The sequence below is a fragment of the Aotus nancymaae genome, unplaced genomic scaffold (assembly GCF_030222135.1).
Source record: "Aotus nancymaae isolate 86718 unplaced genomic scaffold, 86718_ANA_hifiasm-v0.15.2.pri h1tg000057l, whole genome shotgun sequence".
NCBI lineage: Eukaryota > Metazoa > Chordata > Mammalia > Primates > Aotidae > Aotus > Aotus nancymaae.
In genome coordinates this window covers 37312711-37337320 of record NW_026988471.1, presented here as the reverse complement: position 1 = coordinate 37337320, position 24610 = coordinate 37312711, and the positions used below count along the sequence as shown (strand labels likewise).

The window sequence follows — 24610 nt, the reverse complement described above, 5'->3', positions numbered from 1 at the left end:
ATCTCAAAGAAAAACACTGGTTAAATAGGAAAGATGTTGCTGGGAAGACTTGGATTATAGTCTTCCCGGCACATATACTGTCTGGATTATGGTCATACTATTATCAACTAGAAATCCTGCTTTGACCATGTATACATCTCGCCGGCTCCCAAAGATTCTTGGAAGAAATATCTTTGTGCTGGCAGACAGTTGCTGGTTATCCTGTGGGAAAGAGTAGTATTTTTCATTTAAGGCACAGTTTATATGTAGCCCAAGGTAATGTGGTGAAGTTAAGAAAGGACAGAAACAACTCATTACATTCTGGTTGTTTTGGCTGAGCCTAAAATAATTCCCAATAATTTTGAGATAGTATTGTGTAGTAGAGCACTGGGTTAGGACTTTGTGAGACCTGGCTTCTTATCCCAGCTCTGCCACTAAAGAGCTGTGTGACTGGGAGCAAGTCATTTGAGGTAACTTAAACGTTAGATTCCTTTCATGTAAAATGGGAACAGCAATAATACCTGACCAGCTGATCTCATAATGAAATAATATGTAGAAAAATACTTTTGGTGACATTCAGTACAAATCTCTACAAGAGATAAGGGTATCCTAGAGGGTCCCTACACTACCACAATAGAAAACATCAACTGCCACAATGCCACAATCCAATCATTGCCATTGGGAATTCGTGGGTTTTCTGCAATACAAATGGATTTTATAGATTAAAAAGTAGTCTAGCTCAGGTACTAGGAAACAATAAGTTGGCAATTCAAATTATCCCAACCTGCTTGGACAGCTTTATCTGAGAGATGGGGTCTCCCAATGTTGCCCAGGCTGGAGTGCACTAGTTATTTATAGGTACCATCATAGTGTGCTGCATCCTTAAACTCGTGGGCTCAAACGATCCTTCTGCCTCAGCCTCTGGAGTAGCTGGAACCACAGGCACAGTGCTACTGCACCTGGCTTTTGTTTTTCCTTATAGATTTGCTGGCCAGCCACAGTGGCTCACACCTATAATCCCAACACTTTGGAAGGCTGAGGTGGGAGTATCATTTGACCCCAGGAGTTTGAGACCAGCCTGGGCAACATAGTGAATCCCCATTACTACAAAAAAATTATAGCTAGGTATGGTGGTGTGTGTTTGTAATCCCAAATGCTTGGGAGGCTAAGGTAGAAGAATTGCTTGAGCTCAGGAGGTTAAAGCTGCAGTGAGCTGTGATGACACCACTTCACTCCAGCCTGGATGTTAGAGCAAGACCCTGTCACATACACATAAAAAAAGACTTGCCTCATTCATATAACATCAGTAAAAACCCTCCTAAAAGCAGGCAAAGTTAATATCATTTTAGGAATACAATTCTGTAATTGTAGCACTTTGGGAAGCTGAGGTGGGAAGATCATTTGAGCCCAGGAGTTTGAAACCAGCCTGGGCAATGTAGTGAGACCCTCATCTCTATTAAAAAAAAATTTTTTTTTTAAATTTTAACCATTAGGTTTAAGAGAAATTTATTATAGAACTGTTAGTATTGTATATGTATAAATTATATTTGTATACAGAGCTTATGGTAGATGGACATTCCTTATATAACCAAGATATGGTACATATAGACCCTTCTATTTTTAATGAGTATGGAGTTTTCCAGTGAAAACATTGAGTTTTAATATTATGTTGGCCATATATATGGTTTTTTGACATGATACCCCCTTGGCCAGGACCCCTCATCATATTGCTGTTCATATGGGATAACACAATTTAATTCCTAATGATTAAACTTAATATTTTTTCCTGGGAACTCACTGGCATGACTGCCTGCCTGAATATTTCTGGCCAGCACTCTTTGTGGAAATACAGAGTTTGATAAGTTTGTTTTCTGCTCTGTGAAGAAGTACTTTAACAGGTGTTTGAAAAGTGCCAACTAGATGGTCATAAACAGTCTTTGTCCATCTTAGTTCTGTCAGTTCTGGACTTGATAGGTTTCTTTTCTTAACTGTAACATTTCTAGGTTGATGAGTCTCAATTTTTTTTTTCTATCCTTTCTAGTTTCTTCTATTAAGTAGCTCTTCTTTCATCAAAGCCCCAAGATTTTTTCTGTCATTTAGTTGTCCACTTTCTGGGGTTTTTGAGATTCTCAGATGTGGCAAACAGAACTGTGTGTTAGGAAACTGTTTTCCATTTTGCTTTCCATATCCGTCAAAAGAAGAGTGTCAGGGGAGGAAGCATAGGACTTAGCAAAGTAAAAAATTCCTGGATTCATGTCCTATGCTGCCCTATATTAGCCATATGAGCCTGAACAAGTCCTTACGATGGTGTGAACCTCAATTGTTTGTTAAGCTATAGAATAGTGATGTTAATAGCTCTCTTATTTATTCATTTGAACACAAATTGAGTGGCATAGAGTAGGCCTTGGGTACCACTGCAGTGACCCCATTTTTTTTTTCTATTTTTTTTGTGTGAAAACAGCTATTAGTCTCTGCACTCCATAATGGCAGGGAACTTTGCATCTCCTTTCCCCTTCCTCTCAGGACCTTGCCCAGGTAGTCAGGGTCTCCTGTGTAAAGCTGTTCTCACAGATGAGAACTGCCTCCATTTGTGCCAAAGCCACAGCGTGACCCTGCCTGACTTTGTGACTGAGATGAAGGAGCAAGTGTGCTATCAAAGGGAATATAACACAAATCTAGAAGAAAGTTAATACTGGAGGCCACAGAATCAAGATTAAAAACTATCTTGTCAGGCTGCAGCCCTGGGTTGGAAACAAGGTAAAACCTGAGACCAGAAAATTTTCCTCATTTAAGTTGACTGTTAATAATGATAGCTGACATTTACTGAGCGCTTGTATGTTAGGCATCCTATTAAATATACATGTTATGTAATTCTTATGACAGATGAGGCCAAGGCCATTATTATAAAGATGGGGAAATATAAAGTAACCTGTTCAATCTTGCTCAGCCATTAGATGGTGAAACCAGGATTCTAAATCCTCAGGTTTGGTTCCAAAGCAGACACTCTTAACTCTAACAGTAACAGCCCCCCAAAATAATGTCCCACGAAAGATAGCCACATCCTAATCCTCAGCCCCTATAAATATGTTACCTTCATGACAGAAGGGACTTTGCAGATGTGATTAAGGGTCACCGACCTTTAGATGGGGAAAGTTACCTGGGTTAACCAGGTGGCCCAATCTAATCATATGAATCCTTAAAAGTAAGAAACTTTCCTATCTTCTGTGAGAGAAGAGGAGATGGAAGGGGAGATTCAAAGCATGAGGAGAATTGACATGCTGTTTCTTGCTTTAAAGGTAGAAAAAGCAGAGTGCAAACCAAAGAATGTGGGCAGCTTCTAGAAGCTGGAAACAGCCCTCAGCTGACAGCCAGCAGGTAAATTCAGTCCTATAACTGTCAGGAACTGAATTCTGCCAACAAGCTGAATGAACGAGGAAATGTCTTCTCCCCTAGAGCCTCCAGAAAAGAGCCAACACCTTGATTTTCTTCATATGCATTTATACATTTCTTGTGCAACTTTCTCCTAGATGTTTTATATTTTTTTATTGTGATTTGAATCTTTTTTTTCCGTTTTATTTTCTAATTATTGCTAGTATAGTGTAAAGCTATTGGATTCAGAATATGTCTTAATTTTTCCATTCTGCTGAATTTTCTTACTCATCTTACAATTTTTCATTTGATTCTCCTGAATTTTCTTAGGTTGGCCATTGCATTATCTGCAAATAATTACATGTTGTTTCTTTCTTTCCAATATTTAAACCTATCACTTGGTTCTTTTCTCATTGACTGCTGGCACTTTGAAACAGCTGTTTGACATCAAAGACATTTTGACACAGCCTAAACACAAATAGTTAAATAATCTTTGTGTTTCCAAAATGAAATAATAATAGCTAATACATATCAACTGCCCATTGTGAGCCAGATAGATTTCAAGTATTAATATCTTATATATTAATTTATTTAATTCTTACCACAACGTCATGAAGTTATTATATTCCTTTTAACGACAGGCAAACAGAGGAGCAGAGACATCAAGCAACTTGCTGCAGGTTGAATGAGGGAGTGGTGCAGACTTGAACCCAGGCAATTTTGTTCCCAAGTACTCAATTTTCTTTTTCTTTTTTTCCTATCCTTTTTAGTTTCTTCTAATTAAGTAGCTCTTATTCTCAACTCATACTCTTAAGTACTATTCAAAACTGCTTCTAAGTGAATAACACAAAATTGCAATCTTGATTTTTCTGATTATAAAAATAAGACATGCTTATTAGAAATGATTCAGTCAAAATAAAAAGGTTTAAACAAAAGGAAAATCACCTCTCCACTATCATTTTTTTCATTGCTGCAGAATATCTCACTGTGAGATGGAATGATGACTTATTTCATTAATCCCACACTGATGGGTTTTTGCATACAGCTTTTCTTAGTTTTATTTTCTTTTTTGTTGTAGTTACTCTCTTCCTGTGCTTACCCATTATATAGCTTTTCAAGTACTCCTGATGTGCTCATGATATTTCCTGAACTGGGATTTCTCAGTCAAAAAGAGTAATCACATTTCACATTTTGACGGAATTGCCAAATTGTGCCCTTCAAGAAATGGCTATTAAATTTTCTTAACCTCATAGGTGAAACATAGCTCATAAAAAAACATAGTTATTTTTGCATATTTTAACCATCTTTATTTTTCTATTGGGTGCTTATCTTTTTATTGATCTGTAATTACTCTTTTTATATAAGGGCAATTTTGTCTGACATTGCAATTTTTAATTTTTACTTTTATATTGGTTTACCATTACAGGAGGATTATAGAAATTGGTTCAGCAAGGTGGCTCATGCCTGTAATCCCAGCACTTTGGGAGGCTGAAGTGAGAATTGCTTGAGGCCAGGAATTCAAGACCAGTCTGGACAACATAGGGAGAGCCTATCTCTACAAAAAATTTTTTAAAAAACAACATGGGATCTCCCTATGTTGTCCAGACTGGTCTTCAAGCAATTCTCACTTCAGCATGATGGTGCGTGCCTGTAGTCCCAGCTACTTGGGAGGCTAAGGTGGAAGGATCACTGGAGCTCAGGCAATTGAGGTTACAGTGATCATGCCACTGCATTCCAGCCTGGGTGACAAAGCAAGACACTGTCTCTTAAAAATGAAAATAGTCATCTACACTTCCTTATGTATTTTTACAAATGACAATATATTGTTTTAAAATACTTAATTTGAGTGAACAGGACCCCACCTTTCAGCCTCCCTCCCTTCCTTAGACTTAACAACTCTGCAGCCACACTGGATGGCACGAAAGGTCAGGGTTATTACTTGGTAATTCAAAACTATTTTGACTCCTAGATAAATGTTGTGGATTACACACTTGTGCAAAAAATAAGCATGATTTAAATCCACCTAAGATAGAAGAAACCAGCAAATTAGTGATGTCAACAAACTGAAAAATGTGAAGCAGATGAAAAATGGAAAGTAGCCTGCAGAGAAAATGCCAATAGGCATGCCTGTTTACACAGCAGAACTCTGAAAGTTTCAAGAATTGGAACCTTTCAATTGCGTTAACTAGTTGGAGGTGAGAGGGGCTCATAACATGGTCTTGTTGAAAGACCGTAAGGAAGAGTTAAAAACACAGATCCCTTTTCATATCCGACCCCGCCAGATGACTATCTCTTCCTTACTTCTGAACAAGAAAGGAAGCTTATAGAAATTCAAGTAGAGAAGCATCAGATTCAGAAACAAAGGCAGAGAGAATGAGTGCTGCAGCACCATTCCACTTTAGCTGGAGGGCAAATGACCTCAAGGAGAAGAAAACAGAGGATAACGACGTCAAGAGCTACATCTTGCAGCCACTCTTTTCTCAGCAGCTCTACCCCTGGTAGTTCCTAAAACCTACAGTTAATAATACACCAGTGAGCCTTCACGGTGCTTCATTCAGCAAAGATCTTTGGATGCGGGGCGTTTATATTAAAAACAAAACCCCGAGGTGATTTGTGAATAATGTGAAAAACTAAACCAAAAACGTGAGTTTGATGCAAGCCCCCACATTGGGTCTTAGCCAAGGAAGGTTCTTGGTTTTGCTCAGGAAGAATTCGAGAGCAAGCCTGTGATAGAAGAAAGCATTATTGGGGCAGCAGTGTTACAGTTTCGTGACTGCTCCTGCAAATCACGGCTACCCCCTAGGCAGTGTGGTGAGAGTAGCAGCCCAGGGGCAGTTCTGCAGTCATATTTATTTATTTAACCATTTTAAGGGGCAGGTTATTCAGAAATTTCTAGAAAAAAAGTAACTTCTGGGTCATTGCCATGGAAAGGGGCCGTAACTTCCGGGTGTTTCCATGGCAATGGTAGACTGATGTGGCATTCATGGGTATGTTTTATGGAGAGGTGCTTTTGCCTCCTTCCTGTTTCAGCCAGTCTTCAATGCGGTCCAGAGTAAAGTCCTGCCTCCTAAGTTAACTGCAGATGGTGCACAAGAGAGCCAAGTTGGGGCAATAGCAAGTTGCCTTAGTGATCGGAATCATCAATCAACATTTATCGGGCACCTACTTTTTTTTTTTTTTTTGAGACCGCGTCTCACTCTGTTACCCAGGCTGGAGTGCAGTGGTGAGATCTCGGCTCACTCCAAACTCCACCTCCTGGGTTCAAGCAATTTGCGTGCCTCAGCCTCCTAATAGCTTTTTATGAGGCTGGGCACTGAGGAACTTAAAGATCAACAGGGTGTGCTGGGTGCAGTCGCTCACACCTGTAATCCTAGCACTTTGTGAGGCCAAGATGGTGATTGGTTGAGGTCAGGAGTCCAAGACCAGCCTGGCCAACATGGTGAAACCCTGTCTCTACTAAAAAAAATGCAAAAATTAGCCTGGTGTGGTGGTGCATGCCTATAATTCCAGCTACCTGAGGGGCTGAGGCAGAAGAATCGCTTGAACCCGGGAGGCTGAGGTTGCAGTGACCCAAGATCGTGCCACTGCACTCCAGCCTGGGTGACAGAGTGAGACTGTGTCTCAAAAAACCTCCCCAAAAGCATTCAGTTGAAGGAGGACAATTATTTCCCTGGTTTCTTTCTCCTGTCCCAAAGGGCTCTTACTGTATTATTAGGCAGGGATGTGTGTGTATTGGTATCTTAAGTCAATAATTTAACACATTAACATGGTTACAGAATTCTTTGAGGAAATAAATACGCTTAAATTTTTAGTATGAATGGGACTTGGCACTGGTGTAAAGACACTTTGAGCAGACAGTGGTTTACCCTGCAGTATTGGCCATATATCCTAGAACCTTCAAGTGTCTGGAGAAGTGGTTTTCTTTCCTTCTTTCTTTCTTTTCTTTTTTTTTTAGAAGTGGTTTTCTTCTTAAAACGGATTAGATCCTTCTCTGAGTGCAGGAATACGACAAATTACAAAAAATCTCCTTCCCTGGAATGATCATTCAACCTGGGGTGTGTCACTGCACATAAAAGAACACCCCATAGATTCTCACTAGAAGAGAACCAGTGGTTGAATGTGTTTCTTTCCTCCGGGAGCACACATCTCTTGAGAAGTGGAAATGCTTCAGGCAAATAAATCACAGCTCCAAATTTTTCATAAAACTCAATATTCAATTTCAATTTCTGTGTTGAATGCTGGTTTGGACAAGATTTCCAGTGTCATGGGAAATCTATGGACTGAAGAATATAATAGTGTGCATGGAGGAATTATCAAATAAACATTGAGCTTTAAAAAAATACTTCATAATTGTCAAGTATTTACAAATGAAATTATATGTAATCTCAGATTTGCTTTAACAAAGCCTACCTGAGTGTGAGAGGGGTCCTGGGGTATAGATGAAACGGAATTGACAATGTGTTAATTACTGAAACTGGGTGATGTGCCCATGTGGGTTCATTATACTGTTTTCTCAACTTTTGTAAATGTTTGAAATTTTCCATATAAAAATTAACAGGCCGGGTGCAGTGGCTCACACCTGTAATCCCAGCACTTTGGGAGGCTGAGGCAGGTGGATCGCCTGAGGTCAGGAGTTTAAGACCAGCCTGGCCAACATAGTGAAAACATGTCTCTACTAAAAATACAAAAAATTAGCTGGGCGTGGTGGCGGGCGCCTGTAATCCCAGCTACTCAGGAGGCTGAGGCAGGAAAATTTCTTGAAGCTGGGAGGCAGAGGTTGCAGTGAGCCGAGGTCGAGCCATTGCTCTCCATCATGGGCAACAAGAGGGAAACTCCAATTAAAAAAAAAAAAAATTAACAAACCCCAATAATGTCTTTCTTTTGAGTGAAAATGTTTTGAAAAATTAATAATAAATAGAAGTTGCATAACAATATAAAATATAGTTAACATTGGTGCTATGTACTAGGCATATATATGTATATAATTTTATATATGATAGATGCATATGATTATATATACACACAGCATATATACATACATACATTTATATGCACGTGTATTAAATATATATTTAAAACACACACATATATATATATATGGTGTATCAACTCATTTAATTCTTGTCAGCAACTCAGGATGTGAGTTCTAAGTAAATTATCTGCATTTGCAGACGAGGCAATGGGGTTATACGGAGTTAAATAACACACCCAAGGTCATTAAGCAGGATTTGAACTGCAATTTGGGCTCTAGAACTCATGCTCCTCGATACCTTATCCATGAGGGTCTGTATTGTCACCAACAACGTTCCCCATCACAGTTTAATTTTTTTTTTTTTTTTTTTCTGAGATGGAGTCTTGCTCTGTTGCCCAGGCTGGAGTGCTGTGGTGTGATCTCGGCTCACTGCAACCTCCGCCTCTCGGGTTCAAGCGATTCTTCTACCTCAACCTCCCTGGTAGCTGGGATTACAGGTGCTCGCCGCCAAGCCTGGTTAATTTTTGTATTTTTCGTAGAGGCGGGGTTTCGCCAGGCTGGTCGAAATCCTGGACCTCAGCCGATCCGCCCGCCTCGGCCTCCCAGAGTTCTGGGATTACAGGTGTGAGCCACCGCGCCCAACCCACAGTTTAATTGTAATTTTTGAATTGATTTGGGAGTCGGGGGTGGGGTGGAAACAAACTATCCGGCAATTTTGCTGAAGCTGCCTGTCCAGGTTGGCCCCGGGGCGGGCCTCTGGGCACCGAGCTGGGGCGCCCGAGCCTCGGCAGTGCGGGCAGTGGGTCGGCTCGGGTGACCAGTTACCCCTGGTCTGGGGTCCTCTGCGGCGCGGCGACCCGACCGCCTCGGAGCGGCGCGCAGGTAGCCGTGTGGCGCCACCTGGTGGCCGGAGCTCCGTAGATGATCCCGAGCAGCGCGCGCCCGTCTGGGCCTTCGCGTTGGGAACGCGACCCCGGTGGGCAGGACGGCGACTGCTCCGCGCACTCCCGGGGCGTGGTAGAGGACTAAGCCAAAACCCAGGGTGGCGGGGAGGAGGGGGGCGACGACAACCCCAAGGAAGATGGGCCTCGGACCTTAGCCTGGATGGTCTTGTCTGCTAAGATGGGAGACCGAGGAGGCTCCCTCGCGGTCCGCGCAGCCCAGGCCGCCCACTTTGACCGCGCCTCCTCGGAGCCCGGAGCCCCACCTTTGACCAAGTGGGAATTAACTTGAGAAGCGGGTGCTTTTGCCTAAGGGCTTTTAAAACGAACTCTTCAACATTTCTAAGCACTTACCCTTCATGTATGTGTGCGCATAATCTATGTCTATTTCTTTATATCCTCACTTCTTTCCAGAAAGGGTATTAAAGCTGGAATGACGTCATATATGCCATTTTTCCCCTCACGACAGCCCCCTTAGGCTTGTGAAGAACACGTGCGCTGGCCCCCAGAGCCTAGTCCTGCCGAGCTGCTCCCTGGTGCTGGGGGAAGGTGGCACAACTGCAGAGACAGAAGAGTATTTTGGGAGCCTGGCAGGGGGCAGAGTGTTCGCAGTGCTCCAGAAGGTGCAGCCCCGTTAGGGCAGGGGGCTGGGAACCGCTTTCTCTCCCCATAAACCTGCCAAGAAGATCTGGACGGCCTACGGAACTTCCCACCTGTACCAGGTGGGCCAGCGGGACTGCATTTGCTGCCGGACCAAGAAGGCAACTCTCTCTGGAACGTGCTCCCTTTCCTAGTGTCTGCACAGCTGCAAGCTAAGGAAGCGCTTCGCTGGGTCTTGCAGCATACAGGCTGCGGGTGAGGTGCAGTCACTTCCTGTCACAGGCAGCAGGGCTTCCGTGCCACAGAGGGAGGGCAGCCCCTCCAAGCCAGGGCCTCACCCATCATCCAGATCTGTCTGAAGATTCTGCAGTGAACGCCCAAGTCCATGGATGGGTCCCTGGCCAAGGCCTGGACCAGGCTCTTGTGGACTTTGTGAGTACTGTGTTATTGTGCATATGGGCACGCCTCCCCATAAAGGCTGAGGTCATTGATTAGGTCACTCCACTGAGGAAGAAAAACATTTCTCAAAATTGCACCTGAGATCTGAGCAGGGAAACTTGGGCGGGCCACAGAGTGGGTGGTCTCACTTTGTCTAGTGGTTACGGATGTCAAGATTGCCTAAGAGGGGACTGCTGGGGGCTGGGCTGGAGGCTGCTGCTCTCCATGTAGGAACAAGGAACCCGAGGAGGGCACCTACAGACTTGTGCCAGACCTGAGGCCTCTCAGATCGTAAGTGAATTGGGTTAGGGCTTGTGAACTCTGGGGACAGATTACCTATGTTGGAGCCAACTGCCTGGCTGGAAAAGCCACTTGGGCTTGGCAGAGCCAAGAGAAAAACCAACGGATGAGTGAAGGAGTGACGTCCACACTTAGGTGATGCTATGATCTGAAAGTTTGTGTCCCTCCAAATTCATATGTTGCCATTCTAACCTCAACGGCAATCGTGTAGTAGGTAAAGTTTTTGGGAGGTGATTTGGTCATGTGGACAGAGCCTTGGCGAATGGGATTTGTGCCCTTATAAGAGAAGCCCCAGAGAGATCCTTAGCCCCTTCTGCCATGTGAGGTGAGGAGGAGACAGCTGTCTGTGAAAAAGCAGGCCACCACCAGACACTGAATCTGCCGATGCCTTGATCTTGTACCTTCTCACCCCCTAGAATGGTCAGAAATAGATTGCTGTTGTTTATAGGCTACCCAGTTTATGCTATCTTGTTACAGAAGCCTGAATGGACTAAGCAGAGTACAGCAGTAACAGTAGCTGTAGCCCCTGGGAGCCAGTGTGGTGTTGACTTGGTAACTGAAGTGAGGCAGCCTGCAGGTTAGAGATAGACATCCCTTCTGTTTTGACTTCTCCTTCTGACACTGGGCCTTGGAAAATCTAGACTTAACTTTATTTAGGAAATAGTTTTTCCTTGTAATCAATGGTTGCAATATGAACCAATACAAAAACTGGTTACAAGGATAAATGTAGTATTTTGCTTGTATTAATAGCAGCACAGCATCCAAGCCAAGGGACGTAATGATTTCATTGTATAATACTTGCTCTTTTTTGGTTGTTGGCTGTTGCTCTGTTGAAAGGAGATGGAGATGACTAGGTGTTAGCCAGCCTTGATGCCTGGGTGAGCTCCAAGCACTCCTTCTCCTTTAAACCGAAGTCTAGGCAGGCTGGGCATGGTGGCCCACGCCTGTAATCCCAGCACTTTGAAAGGCTGAGGTGGGCAGATCACGAGGTCAGGAGTTCAAGACCATCCTGGCCAACATGGTGAAACCCTGTCTCTACTAAAAATACAAAAATTAGCTGGGTGTGGTGGCGAGCGCCTACAATCCCAGGCTACTCGGGAGTTTGAGGCAGGAGCATTGTTTGAACCTGGGAAGCGGAGTTTGCAGTGAGCCAAGATTGTGCCACTGTACTCCAGCCTGGGTGACAGGGTGAGGCTCCATCTTGAAAAACAAAAACAAAAACAAAAAAACCAACCTAAGTCCAGGCCAAAGGCAGGTGAAAGCCTTCGTGGCCTCCTTTGTTTGAAATTTTTACTTGTTTGGGTAAAGGATCCATAGCACTTCTTTCCAGGCCTAGAGTAGATCTCTAGACCAGCCACTCACTGTGTGTTTTGCCCAGCCTCACCTCAGGCCTGCTAGCAGGCAGGTTCCCTTCCCACTCAGAAGGCAGCCCAGGTATTTCTGACAAGCCCAGAGGTGTGTGCTTCCAAGGGATATCCATTTGAATCAGGAGAGTGGAAGAGGCCAAAGAACGGTTGCCTGATGCTGTACCTTACCTGGGTCTAGTTGCTTCAACTAGGGTGGATTAGGAGACCCTTGAGCCTCCCCTAGTGATTAAAGGATGCCCTGGCCTGGTCAAACCATCTCCCTAGAAAGATGTGTGGTCCATTAGCAGACAGTTGGTTAATGGTGTTCTGGATGACAGGCCTGGGAACCAAGAAACAGTGGAAGGAACTAGGAGTATTTGGTTTGGAATAAAGAAGACATTCAAGGGCCGATCTCTATTTGAATATTTAGAATATTTGTGGAAGAGAAGATATTTATTCCATGTGGGATTAAAGGGCAAAATTGAGACAAAGAAATCAGTTACCAGGGAGCAGATTTTTGCCTCGATATGAAAATGAGCTCCCCTGGAGATATTCAAGACATTGTTGCTGACCATGTGGCAGTGCCCTGGGCAGGAACAGTCTGCTCGGGAGGCTGCATTCCTGCAATCCCTTGCCGCAGGCTTTCTGGGACAGTCCTATTTTCAAGACTTTTTCCATGACTGTGTCTATGAACAACTGGATGTTCCAGAAACTTCAATGTGCCTGTATTCACTCCACATCCCCAGAAGGCCTCTTGTTTTTGGAAACAGCATAACAATGTTTTGCCTAATCATATCCTAATTTGTGGTTTAAGAAATATGGGCAATGGCTGGGCATGGTGGCTCAGGCTTGTAATCCCAGTGCTTTGAGAGGCTGAGGCAGGAGGATCATTTGACAGCAGGAGTTCACGACCAGCCTGAGCAACATAGCAAGACCCTGTGTCTATAAAGTAAAAAATAAAAAAATTAGCCAGTCATGACAGTGCATGCCTGTAGTCCTCGCTACTCAGGAGGCTGAGGTGAGATTGTGCCACTGCATTCCAGCCTGGGCAACAGGGCAAGACTCCGTCTCAAAAAATAAATAAAAAACTAAAAGAAATATGGGTAAAATGATAGGGTCCTGTCCAAATATGAAGATCCACAACTCCACTTTTAACAGAAGTGATAATCATTTTAGATCTAAAGACACGTACCTACCTAGTGAAGTGGTGAAAAAATAGCAACTAGAGCTGGGTGCAGTGGCTCATGCCTGTAATCCTAGCTTTTTGGGAGGCCAAGGAGGGCAGATCACCTGAAATCGGGAGTTCAAGATCACTCTGACCAACATGGAGAAACCCCGTCTCTATTTAAAATACAAAATTAGCTGGGCGTGGTGACACATGCCTGTAATCCCAGCTACTCGGGAGGCTGAGGCAGGAGAATTGCTTGAACCTGGGAAGTGGAGGTTGTGGTGAGCTGAGATTGCACCATTGCACTACAGCCTGGGCAACAAGGTTGAAATTCCATCTCAAAAAAAAAAAAAAAGGAACTAGAACCAAGATCTGACTTCTCTCTGGATTATTTGAGACTTTTGCGAATCCTCAAACGGGGCTGACTTCCATGTTGACATATAAGACTCATTTCTTGTTCGAGAGCAAGCTTCCCATGTTTAACCTTGTCTGCTCTGTTACTCTGCACTTTCCCTTCATACATCTGCATAGTGCTGACTTTTATCTGTGAGTTCAGGATGCCCCTGGGCAGTATGAGATGGGACAGAGTTTGCTCCTGAATTGAGCTTGTGTTCTGCAGATGAGCTCTCCTTTTGGCAAGAACAAGCTGTGATGTGCTCTAATGTCCCTATGCTGGTTGCATGTTTGAAGAATCTGCTATTGCCTTAGAGGCTGTAGGTCCTGAAGGCAGGGAACAGGGACTCTTATTCTGAATCTCCAGGCAGCTACTACAGTGTTTCCCTCTGTGGGCATTTGATAGATATTTGGTGCTTGCTTCTCTTCTGCTCCCACATAAAATCTCAAGATTCCATCCTTCAAGGAGTCAGTTCCGCCTGTCACTTCTACTCCAAGCTCAGCTTTGGCGATAAGGCTTCAGAAGAGAAATGCATCTTCCCACGTATGGCTCTGTTTTGAACTTAAAAGCAGATTTGATGTGAGTACCTGGATACCATGGTGATAGGTGCCATAGAAATAGAGAGGAAAGGCCAGGTGCAGTGACTCATGCTTGTAATCCCAGCACTTTGGGAGGCCAAGGTGGGAAGATCAGTTGAGGCCAGCAGTTCAAGACCAGCCTGGCCAACCTGGTGAAACCCTGTCTCAACTAAAAATAGAAAATTAGCCGGGCATGGTAGCAGGCATCTATATCCCAGATACTGCTGGGAGGCAGGAGAATCGCTTGAACCTTGATGTGGAGGTTGCAGTGAGCTGAGATTGTGCCACTGCACTCCAGCCTGGGGGGACAGAGTGAGACTTCATCACAAAAAAAAAAAAAAAAAAAAAGAGAGGTAAAGTAGGGAGGTGGGACAGAAGAATGGTGGACCTAGAACATCAGGGGTTTGGAAGCAGCGTTTTGGTGACACTGATGCTTATTTTCAGCTGGCAGTATTATTGATCATGTCCTCCCTGCTCAGCCAGTCTCCCCCTGGGAACACAAATGCTTTCTGCTTCCCTATGTACTATACTCTGGGGTCTTGAGAGGAGTGGAAACTGCATTTATCATGTAAGATACACATCAACGTCATTACTTTTTTTTTTTGAGACAGAGTCTCGCTCTGTCACCCAGGAGTACAGGAGGGAAGTGGTGTGATCTTGGCTTACTATGACCTTGGCCTCTTGGGCTCAAACTTCCATTGGCTGCTGCCTCAACCTCCCAAGTAGCTGGGACTATAGGCATACGGCACCATGCCTGGTTAATTTTTATATTTTTGGTAGAGATGGGTTTCACCATATTGGCCAGGCCGGTCTCAAATTCCTGGTCTCAAGTGATCCACTGACCTCAGCCTCCCAAAATGCTGGGATTACAGGTGTGAGCCACCGCGCCAAGCTGATACTTTTCAATGTTTTGTGCACATTACCTCCCTCATTTAACCCTATGCTAGAGCAGCTAGTACTCACCCCTGTGTTTCTGATGAATTTGAGGTTCAGAGACTGACTTGTCCAAAATCACACAGCACGTGAGTGGCCACAGCTAATCTGAAGCCCCCTGTTCCCTTGACTCAGCTTTCTCATGTGATGCAAGCGTGGAATTTCTAGGGTGCTGGACAGAGACCTTCAGTGCATTTTGGGCAGTGTCATTCAGGATTAGAAGGAGCTGGGTGGAGTGATCCAAATGCTCGGAGAAGCTGGCGCTTCTGCATGAAGACTGCAAGAAAATGGGATTGGCTGCAGAAGAATTTTGCTAATTTTATGTCTTGAGACAAAGGGAAATATAAGCCATACTTGGACTCTATTTTCAAGACAGGCAGTTGTTCCAAACTGCTCCTCGCCAGCGTCAGTGTACTTCAGCACTCTCAGCTTTGTTGACCTGTGCAAATGCAAATACAGGTCCTGAGCATGGCTGCATAGCTGCCTACCCCTTCCTCCAAGCATCACAGGACAGACTGAGCTCAGACCAAGCCAAAGGCAAGGTGAAATACTGGGCATGCTCTCACTCTATTTCTACACTCTCCTGTGCGCATGTCTGTTGTAGCTAACTGGTATCGCCTGCATGCCATGCAGCTCCTTGTGTCTGAGCCTTTGCCTCTGTCTCCCCTCCCTCTCACTCGACCATTCATCTTCACTTTACCAAATCTAGCCTTTGAGGCTTAGTTCAAATGTTCCCTCTCCAAAAACATTTCCTCTGATTCTCTATCACTGAAAGTTGAAAGTGATCCTTCCTCCTCTGACGCCACTAGTTTGATAGAGGGTGAAAACCAAAGGTCTCTCCATTCTGAGAGCCACCAGTAAGCCCCCAGAAGCTGGAGTCTGCCAAGCTCCCCTCACCTTATGGGGGACTCAGAACTGGTTTCATGATTCCCAGTTCAAGCTCTGAGGGTTGACAAAGGAGAGAGTGAGCTGGACTGGTTTTGGGGAGAGGGTTATCCATTCTCTTTCTTGAAGCCAAGGAATGGGATGGAGACCTAAGAGAATCATGAGGGAAAAACCAGAGGTGTTTGCAGGAAGGGAGTTGTGCTCCAGATGGTTGTTTGCTTGGCCTTTGGGCTTCTTGATCTGCCCTCAGGGTGTGGAAAAGAGGATGGGAGGGAGATAGTGGGGAAGGGATATACTGCCTGGCAGAGAGGGCCCAGAACTGCTGCCTTGAGTTCTCGGCTCCTGAGTGCGTGCGGGATGGATCCATGCAACCTCGCTGTGCTGAGAGGAGACACTTGCCCTTTCCCTCTTTCCCTTCCTGCACCAACACATCCTGGAGCACTGGCTCTAGAGAAGGGAGGAGATGATGGGTAAAGAGATCAAGCCTAAACTAGAGTCACAGACAGACCCAGTCTGCATGGGTGGACAGGGAGGTGATGAGACTTGAAGCTTCAGGATGCGAAGGACTGCGTCTTAAATCAGAAATAATCAAGCGTTGCTAGAATGCTATGGAAGGTAGTAAAGATGTGATTAAGGAACCCTCTATTTGAGAAAAAGAAAAGGGATGGGTCAATCTGGATTAGTTGGGGGCACTTAAATTAGGAGAAAAATCATGTTTTATCCCCCAAGTAGTTGAGACTATTCAATTAACTCTTTATGTTTTTTTTGTTGTTGTTGTTGTTTTGAGATGGCGTCTCACTCTGTCGCCCAGGCTGGAGTGCAGTGGTGTGATCTCGGCTCACTGTAACCTCTGCCTCCCGGCAATTCTCCTGCCTCAGCCTCCTGAGTAGCTGGGATTATAGGCACCCACCACCACGCCCGGCTAATTTTTGTATTTTTAGTAGAGACGAGGTTTCACCATGTTGGCTAGGCTGGTCTTGAACTCCTGACCTCAGATGATCTGCCCACCTTAGCCTCTCAGTTAGAATTATGTTTGTACCTGCTTATCTCTTTAAAAAAAATTGTCATAAAACACATAACATATGTCAGGAAAGGTGGCTCATGCCTATAATCCAAGCATTTTGGGAGGCTGAGGTGGGCAGATCACTTGGGGTCAGTAGTTCAAGACCAGCCTGGCCAACATGGTGAAACCCTGTCTCTACTAAAAATACAAAAATTAGCCAGGTGTGGTGGTGCATGCCTGTAATCCCAGCTACTCTAGAGGCTGAGGCACAATAATCACTTGAACCTGGGAGGCAGAAGTTGCAGTGAGACAAGATTGCGCCACTGCACCCCCAGCCTGGGCATCTAAAAATCAACAATGACAACAACAAAAAACAAAACACATAACATAAAATTTACAGTCTTAAACATTTTTTTTTTTTTGAGATGGATTTTCACTCTTGTTGCTCAGGCTGGAGTGCAATGGCATGATCTTGGCTCACTGCAACCTCTGCCTCCCAGGTTCAAGTGATTATTGTGCCTCAGCCTCCTGAGTAGCTGGAATTACAGGTATGTGCTACCACACCTGGCTAATTTTGTATTTTTAGTAGAGACAGGTTTCTCCATGTTGGCTAGGCTGGTCTCAAACTCCTGACCTCAGGTGATCCACCTACTTCAGCCTCCCAAAGTGCTGGGATTACAGGTGTGAGCCACCACACCTGGCTAATTTTTTTTTTTTTTTGTAATTTTAGCATAGATGGGGTTTCGCCATGTTGGCCAGGCTGTTGTCGAACTACTAGCCTCAAGTGATCTGCCTGCCTCAGCCTCTCAAATTGCTGGGATTACAGACATTAGTCACCACGCCTAGCCAGAATTTCTTTCTTTTTTAAGGCTGAATAATATTCCATTGTATGTGTACACCACATTTTGTTTATCTACTCATCTGCTGATGGACACTGGGGTTGCTTCTACCTCTTGGCTATTGTGAATAGTGCACTATAAACATGGGTGTGCAAATATTTCTTTTAGATCCTGCTTTCACTTCTTTTGAGTATATACTTATAAGTGGAATTGATAATTGTATTTTTAATTTTTTGAGGAACCTGCACACTGTTTTCCATAGTGGTTGCACCATTTTACATTTCTACCAAGAGTGCACAGGGTTCTCATTTCTCCACATTTTCACCAACACTTGTGATTTACTGTTTGTTTTTCTGGATAGTAGCCATCCTAATGGGTATAAGGTGATATCTCATTGTGGTTTTGATTTTCATTTCCGTAATGATTAGTGATGTGGAGCATCTTTTCCTGTGCTTGTGGGTCATTTGTATATCCTCTTCGGAGAAATGTCTATTCAAGTCCTTTGCCCTTCATTGAGTTATTTGTGTTTCTTTGTTGTTGTTGAGTTGTAGAAATTCTTTATATGTTCTGGATACGAGCCCCTTATCAGGTTTATGATTTGTAAATATTTTCTCCCATTCCTTAGGTTGCCTTTTCACTCTGTTCATTATGTTCTTTGATGAGGTTCATCTCTTTTATCATTCTGAAGTTTTATGGGGGCAAGATTGTATTTCAGGGGGCTTCTCAGTAAAGCCTTGTGGAATAAAGCAAGGAACATACACTGAAAATGATCAGGCAAGTATCTTTTTGAGGAGGTGGAACTTAAGTTGATGGGCAAGGGTGGGCCCCAAGTACAAATGCAGACTAGGGCTGGGTGTGTTGGTTCATGCCTGTAATTCCAGCACTTTGAGAGGCTGAGGCCAGTGGATCACTTGAGCCCAGAGGTTCAAGACCAGCCTGGACAACATAGTGAAACCCCGTTTCTACAAAAAATACAAAAATTAGCAAGGCGTGGGGGCATGTGCCTTGTAGTCCCAGCTACTCAGGGGTGCTGAGGCGAGAGGATCGCTTGAGTTGAGGAGGTTCAGGTTGCAGTGAGCTGTGTCCCAGCCACTGCACTCCAGCCTGGAGGACAGAGAGAGACCCTGTCTCCAAAAAGCAAAAGGCTGGGCATGGTGGCTCATGCCTGTAATCCCAGCACTTTGGGAGGCCCAGGCGGGCTGATCACTTGAGCTCAGGAGTTCGAGACCAGCATGGCCAACATGGTGAAACCCCATCTCTACTAAAAATACAAAAATTAGCCAGACCTGGTGGCATGTGCCTATAATCCCAGCTACTCCAGAGGCTGAGGCAGGAGAGTTGCTTGAACCCTGGAGGCGGAGGTTGTAGTGAGCTGAGATGGTGCCACTGCATTCCAGCTTAGGTGACAGAGTGAGACTCCGTCTCAAAAAAAAAAAAAAAAAAGGAAGGAGGGAAGGAGGGAAGGAAAGAAGAAGGATAAAGAAATAAAGAAATGCAGATTAGGAGTTTGCCTGTGGCTCCCTTTCCCCTCCTGCTATCTCCTCTGACAGTGCCTCTTTGCGCAGGCATTAGGTCCTCTAAGCGGGTCTGTCACATACAGGCTGTCCCCTGGGCCCCAGTTCTGCTCACTTTGACAAGTGGATCTCAAGCGCTGTGGAGCTGGGTGCGGTGCTGGGGGTTACCAGGAGAGTGAGGCAGAGCCCTACCCTCAACATGTGCCCATCTACAGGAGAGAAGAGAACCGTGGGAATTTCATTTACTTTAATGTGATGAGTGCACCCTCGAGGAGTAGCTATCCACAGTGGAAAAAAGGCAAAGAAGAGTTCCTGACTTGGACCAAGGGAGGAGTGAGACTTCCTGGAGGAGGCCATCCTGAGGTAATTTGGCACCGAGCCTGGTGGGCCCTCAGGGTGGCCTGTGCTCCTCCACTCTCAGGCCCCAGTTCATGCCACCTGGAGTCGCCAGAAGAGGGCGCATCATTGCAGATTGTGTCATCTTTCCTCCATTAGCATGTTATTAAGGTGCAAAAATAAACTGAGCAGGAGGATCGCTTGAGGCCAGGAGTTCAAGGACAGCCTGGGCAACATGTGAGACTCCCATATTTACAAAAAAAATTGGCTGGTTGTGATGGTGCACACCAGTAGTCTTAGCTAGTTGGGAGGCAGGAGGATCGCTTGAGGCCAGGAGTTTGAGGCTGCAGTGAGCCATGATGATGCCACTGCCCTCCAACCTGGGCAATAAAACAAGACCCTATCTTAAAAAGGAAAAGAGAAAAAGAAAGGTGCAAAAAACTAAGAGGAGCCATATACGTGACTGGTCAATTTATTCTAAAAATCAAATGCTAAAATAACAGATTTATTGTATTTAATAATATTGTGCTTCATATGTGCCAGTCACTGTTCTAAGCACTTTACACACCTGTAACTTAATTATTCCCCACAAAACTCTATGAAATAGGTTTCCTTTCTAGCCATTTTCCTTTTGTAGATAGGGAAACTGAGGCACAGAGAGGCTAACAGGCCCAAGGCCAGAGAGTAGGAAGTGATAGAGCTGGAATTAGAACTTGGCAGCCTGTGCTCTTGGCCTCTGATGGTGTGATTTTGACATGCCAAGAAAGTTTTTCTGCTTCAACCAACTTGATCAAACAGACTATTTGTTATAAGGCCATTGCCTTTAAGGCTGTCATTTTTTTTCTCGAAAATCATTTCACTATAGTCCATTTAGTATCAATGCTCTCCTAAAATGTAAACTGTGAGAAAGAGCAATCATCTAGTTGAGAAATGGAGTCTTCAATGATTCATCCTTCATATGATTTCTTTAACATTGCTGATGTTACGTCCACCTGATTTCAGCCATTGTTTGTACAGTTCCTCAGCGTGCAGTAGAGAATCTGCTTTTAAAGCATCTTTCCGACCACTCTATGGTCCAGATGGAGGCGAATTTGGAGACTGTCATTAGGATATCCATCCGACCAGCTCCATCTTCCACCCAATCACAGTGGCGGCGGCGGGCGGCGCCGGCTGGCACCGCAGCCCGCGGGCAGACCCTGAGCCGAGGCGGGCTCACGCACCGAGCCGGGTGGGCCGCCGCTGCCGTCCTCCTAAGGCTGTCATTTCTTACTTGCCACTTCTGAAAAGTTCACTGTTGACTTAGGTATTCCACGTAGGACTTAGTGACCCAGAGCCCTGTGACATGAGGGGCGTTAGTCACCGCGAGCTTCTGTTGCTGATTCCTGGGAATCTCACTTAAGGCACAATTTTTAAAAAGCACCAACAACTCAAAATAAAATTAGAAATAAATAAAAATACCACAGAGGTAAGGGGGAAACTCTAACAGAAAACCAAAAACCAAAAACAAAAACATAACCACAATACTCAATTAAATAAACCCTAATAGAAATAATCAGAACCATAATAATACAATGAACTGTAATAAAATTAACCATGAAATTAAATAAAATCACACTCAAAATTAATACTTCCTGAATATCAGTTAATATCACAGTTCAGTTTTCTTTAGATTATTTCAAAATTCTCTTTTCACCCTTGGATTTGGTCACAGGTCTCTTAAGTCTTTTCTAATCCATAAAATAATGTTTTCCTTTCAATTTTTGTACATTTTATTTGTTGAAGAAACTGGGCCATTTGTCCGGTAGAATAACTAGGAAGACTGACAAATATGGTTTAAGATTTCTCTGTGGTTCTCTTTTTCCCTAGGCTATATTCCCCGCTAGAGAGATGTTCAGGCAAAGTACTGCATTTTAAAGTCACTTAAAATAATTCTCCCTGTGATTACAAAATCAACTTGCTATACTATAATAATCATTTGGCTAAGTTTGTTTTTGATTGAAGGGGGTTGCCTTTTCTAAGTATAATTTTGTTTTTCAATACTCTAACATATTTACATGCTGAAAGTAAAAATTATAAAAGAGATACAAGCAGAGAATGTAGCCTCTATGTCTGCCCCTTCCCCACTTAGCTGTCACAACTCTCTTTCTCATCTCATCTTAGAGATAATATTTTTTAATTAGTTTTGTTTTTCTTTTTGAGACAGAGTCTTGCTCTGTCACCCATGCTGGAGTGCAGTGGCACGATCTCAGCTCACTACAACCTCCACCTCCTGGGTTGAAGTGATTCTCCTGCCTCAGCCTCCTAAGTAGCTGGGACTACAGGTGCCTGCAACCACACCTGGCTAATTTTTGTGGTTTTAGTAGAGATGGGGTTTCGCCATGTTGGCCAGACTGCTCTCAAACACCTGACCTCAGGTGATCCACCTGCCTCAGCCTCCCAAAGTGCTGGGATTACAGGCATGGCCACCATGTCATGCCCTTCCTCCCTTTCTAACAAAAAAAGCTAGCATACTGTATTTACTCTTCTGACCTTGTATTTCTTTCTTACCACTATACTCTGGAGGCCATCTATCCTTCTTCCTTTTATTTTAGTATGCCCAGCAGTTCACCCTGTGCATACTCCGTAATATATTCAACCAGTCGCCTACTGATGGACATTTGGGTTGTTTTCAGTCTTTGCTATTACAGATAGAGCTGCAATGAATAACTGGAGCATATGCCACTTCTCATTTCTGGTAGTTATGTTTGCAATAGACTCCTAGAATTGCAGTTGCTGGGTCAAAGGACAAAAGCACATGTAATTTTGCTAGACATTACAAAATCCTTCTTCAAAGAGATTGTATGAGTTTGAATTCCCATCAGCAATAGGGGAGAATGTTTCCCCAGAGCCTCACCAATAGACTACATATTCCAACTTTTGGACTTTTGCCTATCTGAAAGATAAGAAATGGTACCGTAGTATACAGTATTTTAAGTTTGCAATTCTGTTATTAGAAAAACAATAGTAAACATATTTTCATTAGTTTCATTTGCTTTTCTTTTTCTGTCATATGTCCGTTCATATTTTGCCCTTTTTTTTTTTTTTTTTCTGAGATGGAGTTTCACTCTTGTTGCCCAGGCTGGAGTACAATGGTGTGATCTCAGCTCACCATAATCTCTGCCTCCCAGGTTCAATCGATTCTCCTACCTCAGCTTCCCAAGTAGCTGGGATTACAGGCATGCACCACCATGTCCAGCTACTTTTGTATTTTTAGTATAGACGGGGTTTCTCCGTGTTGGTCAGGCTGGTTTTGAACTCCCAACCTCAGGTGATCCACCTACCTTAGGCTCCCAAAGTGCTGGGATTATAGGCATGAGGCACCGTGTCTGGCCTATTTTGCCCATTTTTCTATCAGGTTATTAGGCTTTTTCTTCTGAGAAGTTCTTTAATTGTTAAGGATATTAACAATTCATTAACCTTAACTGTTAACTAACCTTAACTGTCTGTGATACAGTTTGCAATTACTTCTCCCAGGTTTTCATTTGCCTTTTGATTTTATTTGGATATTTTGCTTAGGATGTTTTTATAGTGCTACAGAACCAAATTTGTTAACATTTTATTACTTTTATGAGTTAGGGATTTTATGAGTTATAATAAGAAAAGATTTTGTCTTTCCTACATTATAAAATATTCCACTCAGTTTTTTTCTTTGCATTGTTTCTTTGCATGGTTTCATTTTTGCATTTAGATTCTGATCCATTTGGTGTTTAATCCAAAAGCTTTTACCCTGGTGCCTAATGTGAGAAATGGATCTAGTTTGGTGTTTTCCATGGCTATTAAATTGTATGTGAATATCTTAATGAAGCTGTTTACACACACACACACACACACACACACACACACACAGAGAGAGAGAGAAGGATATATCCTAACACTTAGGCACTCTTTGACTCTGGATGGTGGCATTATGAATACTTTCCATTTTCTGTTTTATTTCTTTTCTCTGTGTTAACAAATATACCCTGTGAAGTCTGGGACATTTATTTCTGAGAGGATATAATGCAGGCCCACTAAAATCATTTTTTAAAGAATTTGTGCATAATTCTTACTTGGGCAGTCCAGCCACCAGAATGTCTGCTGTGCTCATGGGACTGGGTGTGCTGTGTGCTGGAGGAAACATTAAAAAAAAGTGAAATCGTCTGTCCAGATATGGCTGAAAAGTCAAGGCAACTAATGGTGAGAGCTGAGGTCTCAGAGAAGGCCAAATGAGCAGTGCAGACAGGTGAAAAATTCACAGGGAAGAGAGATCTTCCTGGGCCAGGTGGCCTGGGAGGTTTCAGGGAGGAAGTGTCTTCCTGTTAGTCCTTGAAGGATGAATAGGATTTAGACTCTTGGGGAAAACAGAGGTGCCTGAATGCAAAGACAGTGTTGTAGGAGAGGTGAATGGGAACACCTGAGGGTGTCTGGGACACCAGGTAGGCAAGGTGGTCAAAGAGGATATCCCTTGAGCAACTGACATTGTTCATCCAGACTGGGGAGCAAAGCTCTCTGCTCCTCCTAGGAGGTGAGGTTGCCCACAGTTGCTGGGGGCAGGGAGCCTCTCAGAAGGAGCCAGTTACACACAGAACCCCTCCCCAGGGAGCTCATTTCTGGTGGTGAACTGCTTGCAGATGGGGACACCTGTGGATGCTGTAGTCCATGAGACTATCAAGGTTTGGATTTGCTTTTTTTCCTAATCATTCCACTCTTGGCTGGCACCCATGGTCTGAGGACCCCTGACTCTGGGCAGGACACACCAGACCCCCAGAGATGGGAACATACAGCTGCCTCCCTCCTGACAGGGCCCACAGGGTGCAAACCCCTACACTTGGATGGACTTCTGCTGAGAATGTTTCCTGGGCTAGGTGTGGTGGCTCACACCTGTTAATCCCTGCACTTTGGGAGGTCGAGGTAAGTGGATCATGTCGGGTCAGGAGTTCGAGACCAGCTGTAGCCAACATAGTGAAACCCTGTCTCTACTAAAAATACAAAAATTA

The 24610-nt window shown here is 44.0% G+C and overlaps 1 long non-coding RNA gene across 2 annotated transcripts in view; it reads left to right on the top strand.

Moving 5' to 3' along the window:
- The first annotated feature begins 10226 nt into the window (after nucleotides 1–10226).
- The window catches only part of LOC105733235 (uncharacterized), a 68303-nt gene continuing 53919 nt past the window's right edge, over nucleotides 10227–24610 (top strand). For both annotated transcript variants that reach the window (XR_010337923.1, XR_010337922.1), the window contains exon 1: nucleotides 10227–10293. This is a non-coding gene — a long non-coding RNA (uncharacterized LOC105733235). The remainder of the gene's footprint in view (nucleotides 10294–24610) is intronic.